Source organism: Camelina sativa, chromosome 14, assembly GCF_030686135.1.
Source record: "Camelina sativa cultivar CO46 ecotype springtype chromosome 14, ASM3068613v1".
In the NCBI taxonomy this organism is placed as follows: Eukaryota; Viridiplantae; Streptophyta; class Magnoliopsida; order Brassicales; family Brassicaceae; genus Camelina; species Camelina sativa.
In genome coordinates, this window is record NC_141893.1 from 24,814,706 (window position 1) to 24,830,059 (window position 15,354).

Genomic DNA, 15,354 nt, shown 5'->3' on the forward strand with positions numbered 1-15,354 from the left:
CCCGCAAGTCCTTCGACCGGACTGAACACCGTCTGCCAAAGTTTCCTGTGCAACTGTCGCAAAAGCCCGCACACCTCCGACTGAACCCCCGAGGTCTCCCTCTAGCCAATATACTCACATCCCAGACGTTATTAGCTCACAACTCAGTGCTTCCTCCGTCCGCGGTCGCAACCAACGAATCATGCCGGCTCGTTATCAGGCTAACCGCCTTAAGCTACGACATCCAGGAAGTCACTCACACCCACTCCCCCTGCTCTCGGTTCAAAATCCTCGAGATATACCTGCTCACTGCCGAGCCGCGGTCCACAGCTACGGTATCCATGGAGTCTCAAAATCCCGCTCTTGGGTCATCATCCTAAAACGCGCTCTCGAATCATCATCCGAAGCAACATACCACTCCCACTCTCTGGCCACAAAGTCCATCGAGCTATCGATATCACATGAGTTGGGCCCACACGGCCTTGAGCAAACAAGTCTGATGCCATCTAGTATCTCTCAACTGGATCTACCTCAACACTTTCCATTTTTGGAAACTTCCATTTTTAGAAATTTCTATTTTTAGAAACTTTCCACTTTAAGCAGTGCGCCTTCACGGAAACTCATATCTCAAACACCACCTTATCTTGGTACTTAGTACCACAACCAACCCCCCCTAAGCGACCAAGTATCAAGAGAGATGGGTTGGAATACTCCATTCCCGCTCCAGCCACAAACTATAGCCGGGACCAAGCTAGACAAGCTCAAGTCGCGGCCTGCTTCTCAAACCACTTCTTAAACCTTACCTTCATCCTCGCCTCTGGCTCCCAAGTCTGCTCCTCTACACCATCACAGTCCCAAAGGACTCTCATCAAAGGAATCTTCTTCTTCTGAAGTTCCTTGACTCTCGTCTCGAGTACCCTCAACGGTCTCGCCTCGAAGGTCATGTTGAGCTGAAGATCCTCAGGAATCTTAGCCAACAACCGATCACCCTCATGATGACACTTCCTCAGCATCAATACATGAAACACCTTGTGGAACGCACACATCACCTCAGGCAACTCCAGCCTGTATGCCTCTGGTCCCACCCGCTCAACCACTCTGAACGGACCCATGTACCTTGGACTAAACTTAGTCTCTGTCAATGACCTGTTTGGACCTCACAACATAGCCATCTTGATGTACACTCTGTCACCCACCTGAAACTCAAGATCCTTCCTCCTCTTATCAGCATAACTCCTCTGCCAATCACGAGCCTCCTTCATGTTCAGCTTCATAACCTGGATCTTCTTTAAGGTCTCCTAAACAAAGTCTGCACCAAATATGCTCCTCTCCCCCACCTGAGTCCAGCATAGTGGTGTACGACATGGCCTCTCGACAACGCCTCATAAGGAGCCATCCCAATACTAGCCTGGTAACTGTTGTTGGAAGCAAACTCAACCAAGGTCAAATGATCTGCCCAGTGACCACCCCAATCTAACACACACATCCTCATCAAATCCTCCAAAGTCTGGATCGTCCTCTGCGACTGACCTTCTGTCTGAGGATGATAGGTTGTACTCATATGCACCTTCGTGCCCAATGCCTTATCAGATGCATCCTACAAGCAGCTACACGGGTGATCATTCTAGGCCTTTCCCACCATATCCATCGTACTAACCAATGCCCTACTCGGTCAGCTACGCGATGCCTTACCCAATTAACTCCTCGGATGATGGTCCGAGCAAGTCATCCATGCATATTACCGAGCTCTCCGATGAGCTAACCCCGACACCTGCTAAAGCCGTCGACGACCCTAGGTACACTTTGGCTAGCATGGAGGCTGCCACAACCTCCTTCTTCACCAACCCATGAGGTACCACATTCATCCAAACATTTGTAAATAACATTGCATTTATTTTCTTTCATTTTGTGATTCTTGGTATCTTCTTCCAACTTTTATTTACACAGAGACTGTGTAATTTAAGTTTGGGGGAGGGTCCTAGAATGTACTTAACATTAGTTTTTAGTTTCTTATTTTCTCATTTAGTTTTATTCATTTGAGTCTGCATCTATTTGCAATAAAAAAAAACCCAAACTTTTTTTGAAAAATTAAAATAAAGAACAGAAAAGAGTGTTCATGTAGTTGCACTTACATATTATAATTGAGTCTAGACTGCTTCATATAGGATTTTTGCATATGCATTTTAGGAGAAAATGATTAAAACCACCTTGTTTAAAGTCCAACCTTAGGATTGAAGTTATAGCCCTTAATCACAGTTCATTGTTGCTTGATCAATCCCTGGAAAAAAAAATGAAGAATCTTCGCTTAAAACCTTGTGTCTTTTGAAAGCTTCTTCCACTTGTGTGAAACTTGCTTGAACATTGTCTAATCTCTATATTATTGGATTTAACCTGAACTTAAATTATCTTGCTTATGGAACTTGAATGCTTGCTCATGGTGACTTTAAATTTCGGGTAAGCACTCCATTTTTACCAATCTTTTTGCTTAACCCGAAATTGTTTTCCCCTACCCTTGAACCCAAAACTTTTCCCCTACCCTTGAATTGTTGAGTGAGGCCTTTTCAGCTTTGATAGTGCTATAGGTTGTGAAACATTGAGAGTATTGAGAACGACAAAGAACTGGCTCTTGTTTTAGCTAAGTTTAGAACCACTTGAACTAGCTAATAGGATCGGTTTTGAAAGATAGGTGCTTAGCATGTTTATTTGAGGTTAGGTTGACGATCAAAAGAGAAATAAAAGAATAGAGTCTCTAAGGTTCAGTTTATTTAGCTCTAAGTCTCTAAGTTAAAAAAAGAAAGTCTTGCTACATTCTCCTAAAAAAACAAAAAAATAGGAGTATAGCAAAGAAAGAAAAAAAAAAGAGAGAGTTGAGAGCTAGCTGTTCAAAGTTAAAACCTTAGGGGAGTTAAAAATCAAGGTTGTAGGCGGTTTTGTTTTAGGGTGTTAGATAAAAAGAAAGTGAATGAGAAAAACGTAGATCATCAAGTGCTAAGCTTTGTATGCCTGAATTGTTCTCAATCTTAGATAGTTTTCACAACTGTCTAGCATTCCTTCTTTTGAGAGTAAGCCACCTAAAGATATTATTTGGAACCTACCTACCAAAAAGCCTTACCCTTAAAACCGAGTGAGCTTGATTCACTTTCCATCTGCAAGAATTCGCCAAACACTTTAATGAACTTGAAAGAGATGTTCTTTGGGATTGCAAGTCTTTACTGTTTAGTTAGAAGATGAACTAGATCGATGCATGGTGATAAGCATAGAAAAAATATTTGTAAGTATGTTGATTGATCCTAGCACCATTAAACTATCTTTAAGGACTATAGCTTGAATCCTTCGCTTAGTACTTTGAGGGTATGAGTTCCCACTTTCAAACCTCATCCTCTGACTTCCTTCCTAGAGGACTAACAAAAGATAAGTTTGGGGGTGTTGATAACTCTCTAATTTACGTGTTTTAGACACCCTTTTTCATCCATCTTTTGCATTATAAATACCCTAACCTTATCATTTTTAGGTCATTAACCTTAGGAATTTGCATTTAGGCCGTTTAGGATGCTACATTATTGCATTTGTGCATTTTGGATGAAAACAGGTGCTTTGGAACCCAAAAAGGGGCAAGAAGGAGGTAAAACCCAAAAATGAACCCGGTGGAGCGATCATGCAAGAAGAACAGTCCCAACCTTGATCCGACCAAAGAGGATTCGAGCGCAGGAAGAACAACCCAAAAACTTACCCGAGCATCCACACGACTCGTACCTCGTGCATAGCCTCGAGCAGAACTGAGTGGCTAGATCAAAAGGGTTTCCATATTTAAACCCCCTTCCTTCTTCTCACCCTAAGGGTCGCAGACACTCACGACCCAGAGAGCGAGATCTACTAAGAGAGAGAGAGAGAGAGAGAGCGATTTACACTTTTATACTTTGTTAGGATTTGATTTTTTACTTCTTTTCAACTACTCTTTCAATTTCGATTCTGTATTCTGCTACCTTTTTAGTTTGTTTTTTCAATTCAATGCAATTCTCATTTGCTTGTCTTTTTATGTTGTTTATCATGAGATCTGAGTAGTGAATCAAGGTTTCTAAGGATAGGATAGGTGAGTATGTGTTCTTAATCGATTAGAGTGTTTTAGGATTGATTGTTCTTGCTTAAAATTCCCTTCTAGATAAGTGTTCTTAATGCTAGTTTCAGACCGAGAGGTTTAGGCCAGATCTAGGGTATTTTGCCATCGAGAGATGTTTGCTGAAATTCCTGAATCAACTTATGCTAGAGATTTACTCACTTAGCCTAAGAGATTAGATGAGTAAGGAGTTTATTGACAATAGTAAATTGGATTTTAATGCCTAATTGATTATGTGTTTCCAACGAGAGTTTGGTAAGGAAGTAGTTAAGTCTGAATGTTTCTACCACGAAAGTGGATTAGCAAGGGTTAGAAATTCATTGTCTAGGGAATAGATTGCTTGACGCTTGTAAAATGAAATCGATTAAGAATATTTATGAACCGATTACCCCATCCTTAGGAGCTTTCGTATTTGATTGTTTAAGCTTTTATCCATAACTCGACCTATTACTCGAGCTGGTACTCGATAACCAGCCTCGTGTACGCCCTCGAGTTGTTCATCTTTGTGTTCTTGATTCTTCTGTTACCCGACCACCCACTCGATTGCTTGCATCGTGTACTTAGGTCGTGTGGTTCTTGTTTTTATTTCCTTTTTTTACCTTAGGTTGATAGTCAAAAACCCACATTATTGCTTGGCTTGACTTGCATTATCATGATCATATCTTATCTGCTAACATCACAACCATTTGGATTGATAACCCTTTGTACTACAACTGCATAGGGAATTGATACCCTGGGTGAAAATCCTGTTATCATCGACCGACACTAACTCAAACTTGGTGTCGATCGACACCGACTCCGCAGACACGTTCTGCTCGAAGTCGATCATCGAATCTCTGATTCTAATCGTCTCCAATTCGTCCCAAACTCTCCCAAAAGCTTCAGGAACCTATAGAAACCATAGCACAACCAACCCAAACAAGAAAACACTACAAACAGCATAGAACCACTAGAACAAAAGAGATCTCAGACTTAGATCGGCCATGGTCAATCACTCACCTCTTTTGCAGGAAGATTTGGCTCAAAAACGATGGAATCAACACCTTAAGAAGCTTCTCCTTCATTCCCAACAACAGCACTCATTTCCACAACAACAGATCTCACCAAAAGCCACTAAGAACAAGCCAAAACCCTCTTAACTCACAAAATCTCACTTTTCTCTCTTTTGCTTCTGTAAACGGCGACAAAAAGCTTATTCCCAAAACTGAGTCGACCACCCCTTTAAATATATCGGTTCGGGCTTCGATTGAACCAAACCAAACCAACCCAAAATCGATAATTTAAATCAATCTAGCCGAGCCAGAAAAGCTGGTGTCGATCGACACCCATCCCCAAATCTCCCTGTTTGGTTCGCGGATGTTACTAATGAGTTGTATGTTGGGACTACTTAGACATATTCTGTGTATTTGTTATTTTGGAAAATGCTTTTTGATGCTTTCTTGGTGGTGGATATTTTGTATTTACAGGGGAATGTGTCAGTTCGGCTGGGTTAATACCGAAACTTCCCTTCGCCAATCTCGGTAACATGCTCAGCTCGTGGACTTCTCTTGATGGGCATGTTTATTGTCTTGAGCTGGACTTTTTTGGGGGAAGTGAAACATATCCCTAACAGTAGTCCAATTCAGTGTAGTTCATGACTGAGATTGTGACTGGCTTCTGTTTTGAAAACCAACTTAGACACAACTTAAATTATTTATTGATATTCATATTGACAACATCAATAGGAGAAATCTATTTTTTTTTAATTCATCGGAATGGTTGAAAAAATTGCAAAACAATCTCTATATAGATAAGTCAAAACGAGATTGTCTGAACAGAACTTAAAACTTGTTTTTTTCAAATGAGATTTGCTCTATGTAGCTCTTTGAGTACATATAGAACATTAAAAAAATAAAGTGGAAAATATTAAAATTCAAAATTTATATATAGACTATGATGCGTTATGTTTCTTCAATTATCGTACATAGACTTTGAACCATGCTTGCCTATGTAGGGTTGTGTTTTAGTGCTAATTATCCCTAGGTTTATCATTGACAATCATCCAGTTATTTTCTGCTAGTCTGCAAGATGAGGTATATCATCTCTTGTTGTGGTTATAGGGAAAATTCTTCATCCATTAGCATATTTTAAATATATATATATATAATTCTCTTTTCTCACTTTTTATGCTGCCACCTCAGCTATTCCAACATTCTATTTAGGCCAAATTTTTAATATTTACCCACTAAACATTTTCTAATCTTTTGGACAACATCACTTTAAAGGCCAATTTATTATTAACCTTTATATTCAAATGTTTTAGTTGCCCTAAAAATAAATTCTTTCCCACAAATCTCCACGGTGCCGTCTTCCTATATGCGACTTCAAGCGTCCCTCTCCTCCTTCATTCTTTGTTCATCGCGTTTCACCTACTAAAATTTCAATGCATAGAATTCAAATTAATGTTCGCCACTCCTCCACACCCTCTCATAGCCTGCCCTGTCTTCCATCCCCATAATAACGGCTTAGTGTATAACGAAAATTTATGACGTTCAATGCTCTCTTTTTTAATGCACAACCCACTACTCGTTCTTCAATCGGCATAATTCACTACTAAGAAAAAGTCGTATAGCCACGGAAAATTTCGTGGTTGTAACCTATAATCCGTAGCTATAAGACTTATTAGCCACAAATTGCTATAGATAAAATTTGTGGCTATAGCGTCGTGGCTGTGAGAATCTGTGGCTTTTCGTGGCTACATTAGCGACGATTTATGACGAGCACATTCGTGGCTATTTAACCACAGACTAGCCACAACCTTGTTCGTGGGTAAGTAGTGATGGGAGTTGTCGTGGTTTTTTTTGGTTCCTGTAGCCACAACAATAACCGTGGGTTTCCGTTGTTCACTTAGCCACAACGTATTTTGCGGTTGGTCTGTGGGTAATTTGATAAGGAGCCATGAATTTAATGGTAGCTTTTTCGTGGGTACTGGTACGTAAGCCACAATTTGTGCTGTGGAAATTCCGTAGAAAATTTGTTAAATGAACAGTTTTTTTTTCATAATGAGCAGATCAAAATTGTCAAAAATTATAGCTTTGTATGAAAACAACATAAAAATTAGAAAGCTTTTTTGGTTTACAAAAATATAATAAGGACTGAACATTAATATAATCCAAATATTTTTGGTTTACAATAAACATAGATACATGATTTTAATCCAAAAGACCAACCCATAATCATATCATTCCTCATTATTATTGTTATGAGGTTGTAGAGTAGGGAGGCAGGGGCTGATTCACTAACCATGGGACGAGAACGTGAGGGTGTGATCCATTTGTGAGTTATGGGATCAATGCCAATACCCCTTAGAATCACATGTGTTGAAGCTTTCATTGATGCTGCACATTCCTTTACCACCTTCATGTCATCCTTGAGCATCATCACATCCTCTTTCAGCATTGCCATATCTGCTTTAACTGCTTCTACATTAGTCTCTAAGCTAGACAACCGCATATCCATGTCAAGATTGCGGGCAAGATGTGAAGTCTCGTTTGGGCTGACATCCTTATCTTGAGCGCTGCCCAGTCCATAAATACGACCTTTTTTGGGTTTATTTATCTGGACAACATAATTAAGTTTCAGTGTTTGAAAAATATATGGTATGAACTATTGAGCTGCAAAGAAACCCAAATTCCAAAAGATTAAAGCAATTGAACTGACCTCTAGAAATGTTTGGTTGATGAGATGAGTGTGAGAAGGAAGTGGAGATCCATCAGCATCTCCATTAGCAGCTTCAAGTTAGGATACAGGTAGCTCCATCAGTAGCTCCTGGTGGCATGTTAGCACCATTAGAAGACAAGCCAGTAGCTCCTGGTGGCATGGTAGGACCATTAGAAGATACACCAGTAGTTCCTGGTGGCATGGTAGCTCCCGGCGGCATGGTAGTTGGCCTGAAACTGGGCTGTGTGTGAGATGAATCTTGTGTCACACTGGCATGGTAGTTGGCTGTCTGTAGTCGCTTTGTTTTTGATGTCATCTGTAGCAGTTAATATGATCTTACTCAAATCAAGATAAATTATAACTAATTGAAGCCAATGCGAACTCCAAATGAATCAACAACATACGTAATACTAGGATCCGTACATTAATATATATCTTCTCCATCACAAGTGTGGAACAACTTATTTGGCTTTGTGATTAAAATATATGAATGAGCCAAATATACATAGACAAAGTAGTCTAAACTTTGTATAATCCAAATCCCCAAATTAATCAGCAAATGATTAATTATCCCAGGATAGACAAGACAAGGAATGCAGGCTCACCAAATCCAAATTAATATATATCTTATGAAGGATAACGTAATCATAGGAAAATATTAAATCACACAGGATTACTGGTTTGAAAATTCAAAATCACCATCGAGAAACAACCATAAATGAAAACCCCAAATTTTTTTGAGACTATACATCAAACCTGAGGCTTAAAAAGCAAATGATTTTGAACCCAAGAAAAATTAAGAGCAGCGACGGTTCTAGAAATGGAAGATTGGTGATGCAGGGGAGATTTACCTGAGACGACGGAGGCGAGAGAACATAGGACGAGGCCAGAGGAAGAGGAGAGAAGCAGCGGTGGTGTGGAGAGGACGATGGACAAAGCCGGAGGAAGAGGAGAGAAGAAGTAGCGGTGGTGTTGGATTTAGACGAGCTAGAGAGCTTAATTAGGTTACAGGAAGAGGAGAGAATTACACTCAGGGAAATAAAATAGAAGAAGACAAAGAGAAACACTTAGGCAAAAAAATAGAGGGTTTGTTAGAATTATAGTACATTTTATAATTTAGAAAATAGGGAGTGTGAGATAAAGATTAGTAGAGATAGAAACGGGAGTAAGACAGAAGAGATAAGAAAACATTACTGAAATGCCCTGTTCGATGGTTCTGGGGAAGAAAGAGGAGAGAGGAAGAGTGGGAAGGAGAATATTAATTTTTTTTTTTTTTTTATGTTTTTTCTTCCACTTTCTTTCTTTCTCTCTCTCTTTCTAAATATATTATTATTATATCTTTTTTTAATCACATTCCTCTTTTTTTAATTATTCAAATATTTATTTATATATTTTTTTCTTTCTAAATTTTTTCCACATACAAAACATTTATGTTTTTTTTCTTTATAATTTGATATGTATTTTGTTTTAATGATTTCAAATATATTTCATATATATTTTTTATTAACTATTTTTTTAATTAACTATTTTATCTTCTGTTCAATCATATTTATGTATGGTTTAAATCATTCAACATGTTGGATATATTCAAACCGTCCAGCAATATTTATGTACCGTTTAAACATCTAGCATGTTGGATAGATTCAAACCGTCCAGTAAATATTTGTGTACGGGTTTAAGCCATCCAATATATTGGATAGATTCAAACCATCTAATAATATTTATGTATGTGTTTAACCGTACAACATGTTGGGTAGATTCACACCATCCAGCAATATTGAGTACGGTTTAAACCATCCAGCATATTGGTTAGATTTAAACCGTCCAACAATATGTGTGTCCGATTTACACCATCCAACATGTTGGATAGATTCATACCGTTCAACAATATTTAAGTATGGTTTAAACCATCCAACTTAATAAGGTGTACAGATACAAAAGATGTATATAATAAAGAGATAATAGGAAAAACATGTTTTTTTCTTACAATTATTCAAAAAATTTTAAAAATTTCTAGGCGCTAGTCGGACGGTCGAAGAGGGTCTAGCGATTAATTGATTAATCGGGAAATAGTTTTAGGATATTTTTAATATTTTTATAATTAATATTAACATTTGTAATTTTGATGGTTACATACTATATTTGCGTGTAAATCAGTAGAAACTTAAACAGCACTGTTGGTTAGTAATCCGTTTGCAGGGTCAAGTGTCACGGTTCGACGCCTGAGATGCCTTTTTGTGTGTTTTTCTTCATTTATTAATAAAGGGCAAAATCGTCATTTCCATATTATTTTCTTCCACCCGATTTCTTTGCACCTGCAACCCGAAGTCGGCACCGACGTTTCTTTAACAAAAGATGGACAGACCTCCATTCTCCAAAGCCTTTGCGTTTCAATTCCATGAATATATCATCTGATTTTTGTCTCCCGTTCTTAGGATTCAAACCCATAGATCCTCTTCTTTCTCTTACAGTGGTTGTTCTCCATGTCCATTTATTGGGTGAAGTAAGTTTGGGATTAGAGAATTTTGTAAAAAAATCAAGATAAAAACAAGTACGAATGAGAGAGAGAATAATTAATTTATGAACCCAGAATTGTAAATATTTGATTACCCAAAAAAATTTCAGATGAGAAAGAAAGCTTTAGAGAAGAGATGATGAGAGAGGAAGAGAGATCGGAGGAAGATAGAGATTAAATAATTTGATTTAGTTTTAATGGCATTGTTGTAAATAAACTGTTTTGGTGAGGATTTGAAAGTCAGAAAAATAGTAAGTATTGTGAAAGTTGTGGTTTTTGCTAATTGTAAATAGTGATAGTATTAGTTTGACAATTTTGTTTTGAAAACGTACTAATTCTCCAAATACCTCAAAAATAAACCAGAGATAATATTTTATTCTTCCTCGACAAATCCAAAATTATTTAGGCAGTAAGTTCCAAATTTCCCACCTTCTCCCAAATTGCACTCCTTCCAAATTGTAATAAATTATTTAATCTAGTTTTTTACAGCATATTATTTTATGTAATTATTAGTTTTGTAAAAATAAATTTATTATTCATAAAATATGACATGTCTCTTATAAAATATTTAATGTAATTATTAGTTTTGTAGGAGTAGATTTTTTATTCACAAAATATGACATATCATATAATTCAATCTCTGCCACAGATATGCGACGGAGATGTCTCGTGGTAACCTTAGTCACGAATTAGCCACGCCTGACTCATCGTCGCTAGGTAGCCACAGAACTGTTGTGGCTGGTTTGTAGCTAATTTTCCACGACCTGTTTTCCTGGTTTCTCGTAGCTATTACCTATAGATTATGCGTGGCAAAATCGTAGCTAAATTGCCACAAGCTTTTCCGTGGCTTTTCTGTAGCTTTTAGCCACGAAGTTGCCACGACCGCCATTTCGTAGCTATTTTGTAGTTAATTCGTGGCTATTTTTAGTAGCCACGGATGTGTCGTAGGAAAGCCGCGGCTAATTCGTGACTACGGTTACCACAACTTATAAGTTGCAGTCTTATCTAATGCTATTACTTGTAATTTCATGTTGCTCATATTTTGTTTTGTCTTACACTTCTATTATGACTAATATGAATTCCACTGTCAGTTTCATTCGCTAACCTGAAAGTAGTGAGCTTAATCTAGAGTACCGTGATGCAAGGCTCGATCAATGTCACCCACCTTCTAAAATTTGAAAATTCTCTGTGTGATGGATCAATATATATTATCTTTGCCTTTAAAATTACAAGAAGCAACTCCCGTTTTTAGCTCACTGATTTCCATTTCTCAATCCGCTTCACACCTACCACTGTTTTATATTAGGTTGACGAGTCTTTTTGTCTTGTTGCGAAAGAGTATTTCCGGCTTCGACTCATGAGCAGTTGGTCTCTCTTTCAAACACCAATACGGAGCTTCCAGGTTTGTCCACATTTTCACACTTTCAATATATAGACAATTTCAATAAGTTTAACTTTCATAATCTCTCTCTGATAAGTTTACTTTTTTTAAGATATATTGATGTTAATTTCCCCAAAAAAGTATACATCATTTGTCTGGATGTATGATGTCTGCCATTTAAATACTGTTTTTGAAATGCAAAACTATATTTTTTTTCTTGTCAAAGTTATCTCCATTTGTTTATGAAATAAAATCATGTATTAGTGATTCTTACTAATTTGGTAATTCAAGCCTTATGGTTTCCTGTTCACGCTTGATTTTCCTCTTACATTAGATGTTATGGGCCAAGTATGTTCCAACAAAGCATATCGAAATGGAAAAATGTTAGCAACGCATACAAACCCTAAGATATTTGGAGGTGAATCACTTCATATTCTACATTATGTGTTGAGAAATCTCTGTGCATTAAGTTTTCAAATATAATGTGATCTTAACTTTGCATCACCAACTAACCCAATGTTTCTCGCCAGGTGAACTTTACCTCAATGCTATGTCTGGGAGTAAGTTTTATTTTAATGGAGACGTTGCAACAACACGACAATTTGCTGAAAGGTATTAAAAAGGTGTTTTCAAAATCATTATATTTACTAATTCATACTATGTAGTTAATGTGCTTACACCACTACTTAACAACTAGACCAAACATGCTAAATGGAAAAGAAAAAGAAGGCACCAACTCAATTGCACCATTCCATGGAGTGGAAAAGATTGAACATGTATGAATTCAATCAGTTTGTTGCGACAGAAAATCCATATTGTATTTCCCAATATATATATATATATATATATATATATATATATATATAATTTCATTGGGCAAAGAAAACCATTAATGTAATATCAATATAATTAGCAACCTCATGCTTTTTATAAAACCACAGACGCATTAACAACACTCATTTGTTTTTGGCTTTGTAAAATTTTAGGAGGCTGAATTCTTATGCAGCGCAACAGTGACAGACATACAAGCTTAGTGTGGGTAGAGTTTCATTTCATGTGCAGCATGTGGGACGAAAATAGTGAAGAAGTTGTTGTCCCTAACATGCAATAACTTAAAATGCGGCTCAACTATAACAATTGGAGATGTCAAGTAATATTAATAACTGCTACCTTACTTTTTCTTTTACAAAATTTAATAGTTTCATAACGGATCTATACTCTTAACATGCCATAATTTGGAAGATATCGTGTGCAACTGGTTGTCCACGACGGCTTAACCACCAGCGTTTTTGTTGCCTTCGATAAGGACATGGTGAAGTTAACCAATATACAGGCAACAATCCTAGCTTTCCAGATGGTATCAATGTAATCCATGAATCTTTTGATGTTTGCTCATTTCTTTCAACCATAGAATTTCATACACTTATCACCTATCTCTCTTTCTCTAATTTATTATTTTTTCGCCAGGTTGACGCTCATCAAAACTCAGAATCTGGAGCTCGTATACCGAAAATAGTCTCTGATATTGTTTGAAAGAAATTTAAATTCTAGATTAAGCTCACTACTTTCAATTTCACTCCTCACCACCAGTCATTTACTGTATCACATATTTATGAGACTACCGAGGTGGCACCTGGCCCAATCTTCCGTGAGGTAATCTTAAGATAACATTTATATAACCCTCCAAAGAAATGACCACATTGATTTGTTGACTATTTGGCATTTATATACATATGCACAAGCTGGAGATATTGTGGATTCAGGAGTTCAATCACTAGCTACTACTCTAACAGTTGAGAAAGCATCCCAAGAACATTCCATTTCTTCTGGAGATTTAGTCGATGAAACTTCATGTGCCACTACAAGGAACATGAAGCAGAAGAAACATAAATGCAATTAGCATATTCTCTTATCTATTTTTTTCATTTGCTAATTTCAAAAGACTTTGCCTGCATTTCATAAGTGGACATGTGTTTTCACTCTCTAATTTAAGTCGAATTGAATTGAATTACTATATGATTGTTTTCGTTAACAATTAGAACTTTCAACTCAATATTAAATTAGATGCTCCACGTTTGTAATGAAAAAATGTTTTTAAAGATATATGCTTTTATTTTTACATTCATATTTACAACATACATAAGAAAAACAAGACAATACCTGTTAGTATTTATTTAATTTTCAAAAACCAAATTCAATAGTTGAATTGTCAATAATAGGGTTTTTTTCACACAAAGAAAAGTGGCAACAAATTTAGGATCAGTAAAAATTAAACAATTACGAACCTATTTATATTTATACACACAAGAACGCAGGGAAATGAAAAACAACTACATGCATCAAACCATAACAAACATTCTTTCCACAGTCCACAGTTTCTAACACAAGTATTTAAACCTCCAGTTTTAAGCTATTGGCTGATACTTTTGTTGATCGTTTGGAAGATGAGTTTCCAACTGCAGGTGAACTTTTTTTAGGAGTTCTTTTGCGCTTCACACCCTTTTGAGTAGGAAAAAACAAGTTTTAGTATGCATAATATATTTTTAGGCTCAACTGCCGAACAGAAAGGGTTTCAACACCAAAATAACCTTTATTTTTCATTAAGAAGAACATCACTTATCGCATGAGGTTTCTCCAAAAATTTAAGAAGCTTCGTAACAGTGTTCCTACATTGGAGGAAAAGTACCAAACAGTCAGTTGCCAAGTGGATTACATAGAGAAAATAAAGAGGAATTGACTACTAACATGATGCTCATTCAATCATGACTGTGAAAAAAGCTCCAAAAAATGAAACTTATAAATGAAATGAGTAGCCATAATAACCTTCTTTGTGGTAGCCTGAGCAACTGATATGTCAAATATTTCACAAAACTCCAGCAATGTTTCGTTGTTGTTTTTGTCAAGCTTCACTTGTACTTTCAAGTTTGCCTTTTCCTGCAAATCATAATATGTTATATCTTTGATGGAGGTACTAAACATTAGATATATAAATGACAATATGATTGATTAAAAAATGTAGGACCTAAAATCCCCTTCACAATGTCATTAATACTGAACCTCTCATATATTGCATACCCTCTCCCACTAACTTTAACGTTACACATTAATTACAACCCACTAAGAAATTAAAGAATCACATATACAAACAGTAATATCGCTATTGTGTTCAAAATTCTTCTACAATTTAACAAACAAATCGTTAACATTACCTCCCCTCCCCGTCTTTCCAGATTATCAAGAATTGTAGACTATTAGTACACCTGCAAACATATTAAAAACATGAAAGAAAGAGTGAGTGGTGAAGGCAACATAAAGCGGAAAGAAAAATGTAGTAAAGGAGAAGAAAGAGTGAAGACAAACAAAAGAGTATTCAAGAAAAGTAAGCTCTATAATGCTTATGTTTATATGGTAAACGCTGTGACATTTCAGCTTCACTTAACTAACCACCATGGAAATCTGACCAACTCTTCCAGATGGAAAGAAACGCCAACCATTGCTAAGTGTAAAAATACTTCACTGAAGCACCTAATTTTAGGAACTTGTCCTAAGAATCAGTAGCGAAAAAGGTAAATTTTACAACTTTGTACACAACTGTATTGACTTAGTTATACTCAGCGCTCTTATATTCAAATTACAATGTCCAGGTCTATGTACAAGAGCTCAGAG

The 15,354-nt window shown here is 36.8% G+C and overlaps 2 long non-coding RNA genes across 2 annotated transcripts; one reads left to right on the forward strand and one right to left on the reverse strand.

Moving 5' to 3' along the window:
- Positions 1-6,860: 6,860 nt before the first annotated feature.
- Positions 6,861-8,167, forward strand: LOC147928566 (uncharacterized). Its single transcript, XR_015580494.1, has 2 exons — positions 6,861-7,063; positions 7,347-8,167. It is a non-coding gene; the product is annotated as an uncharacterized LOC147928566 (long non-coding RNA).
- Positions 7,167-9,100, reverse strand: LOC104742120 (uncharacterized). Its single transcript, XR_760449.3, has 3 exons — positions 8,644-9,100; positions 7,793-8,108; positions 7,167-7,690 (listed from the first exon to the last, which is right to left on the reverse strand). It is a non-coding gene; the product is annotated as an uncharacterized LOC104742120 (long non-coding RNA).
- Between the last annotated feature and the right edge of the window lie 6,254 nt (positions 9,101-15,354).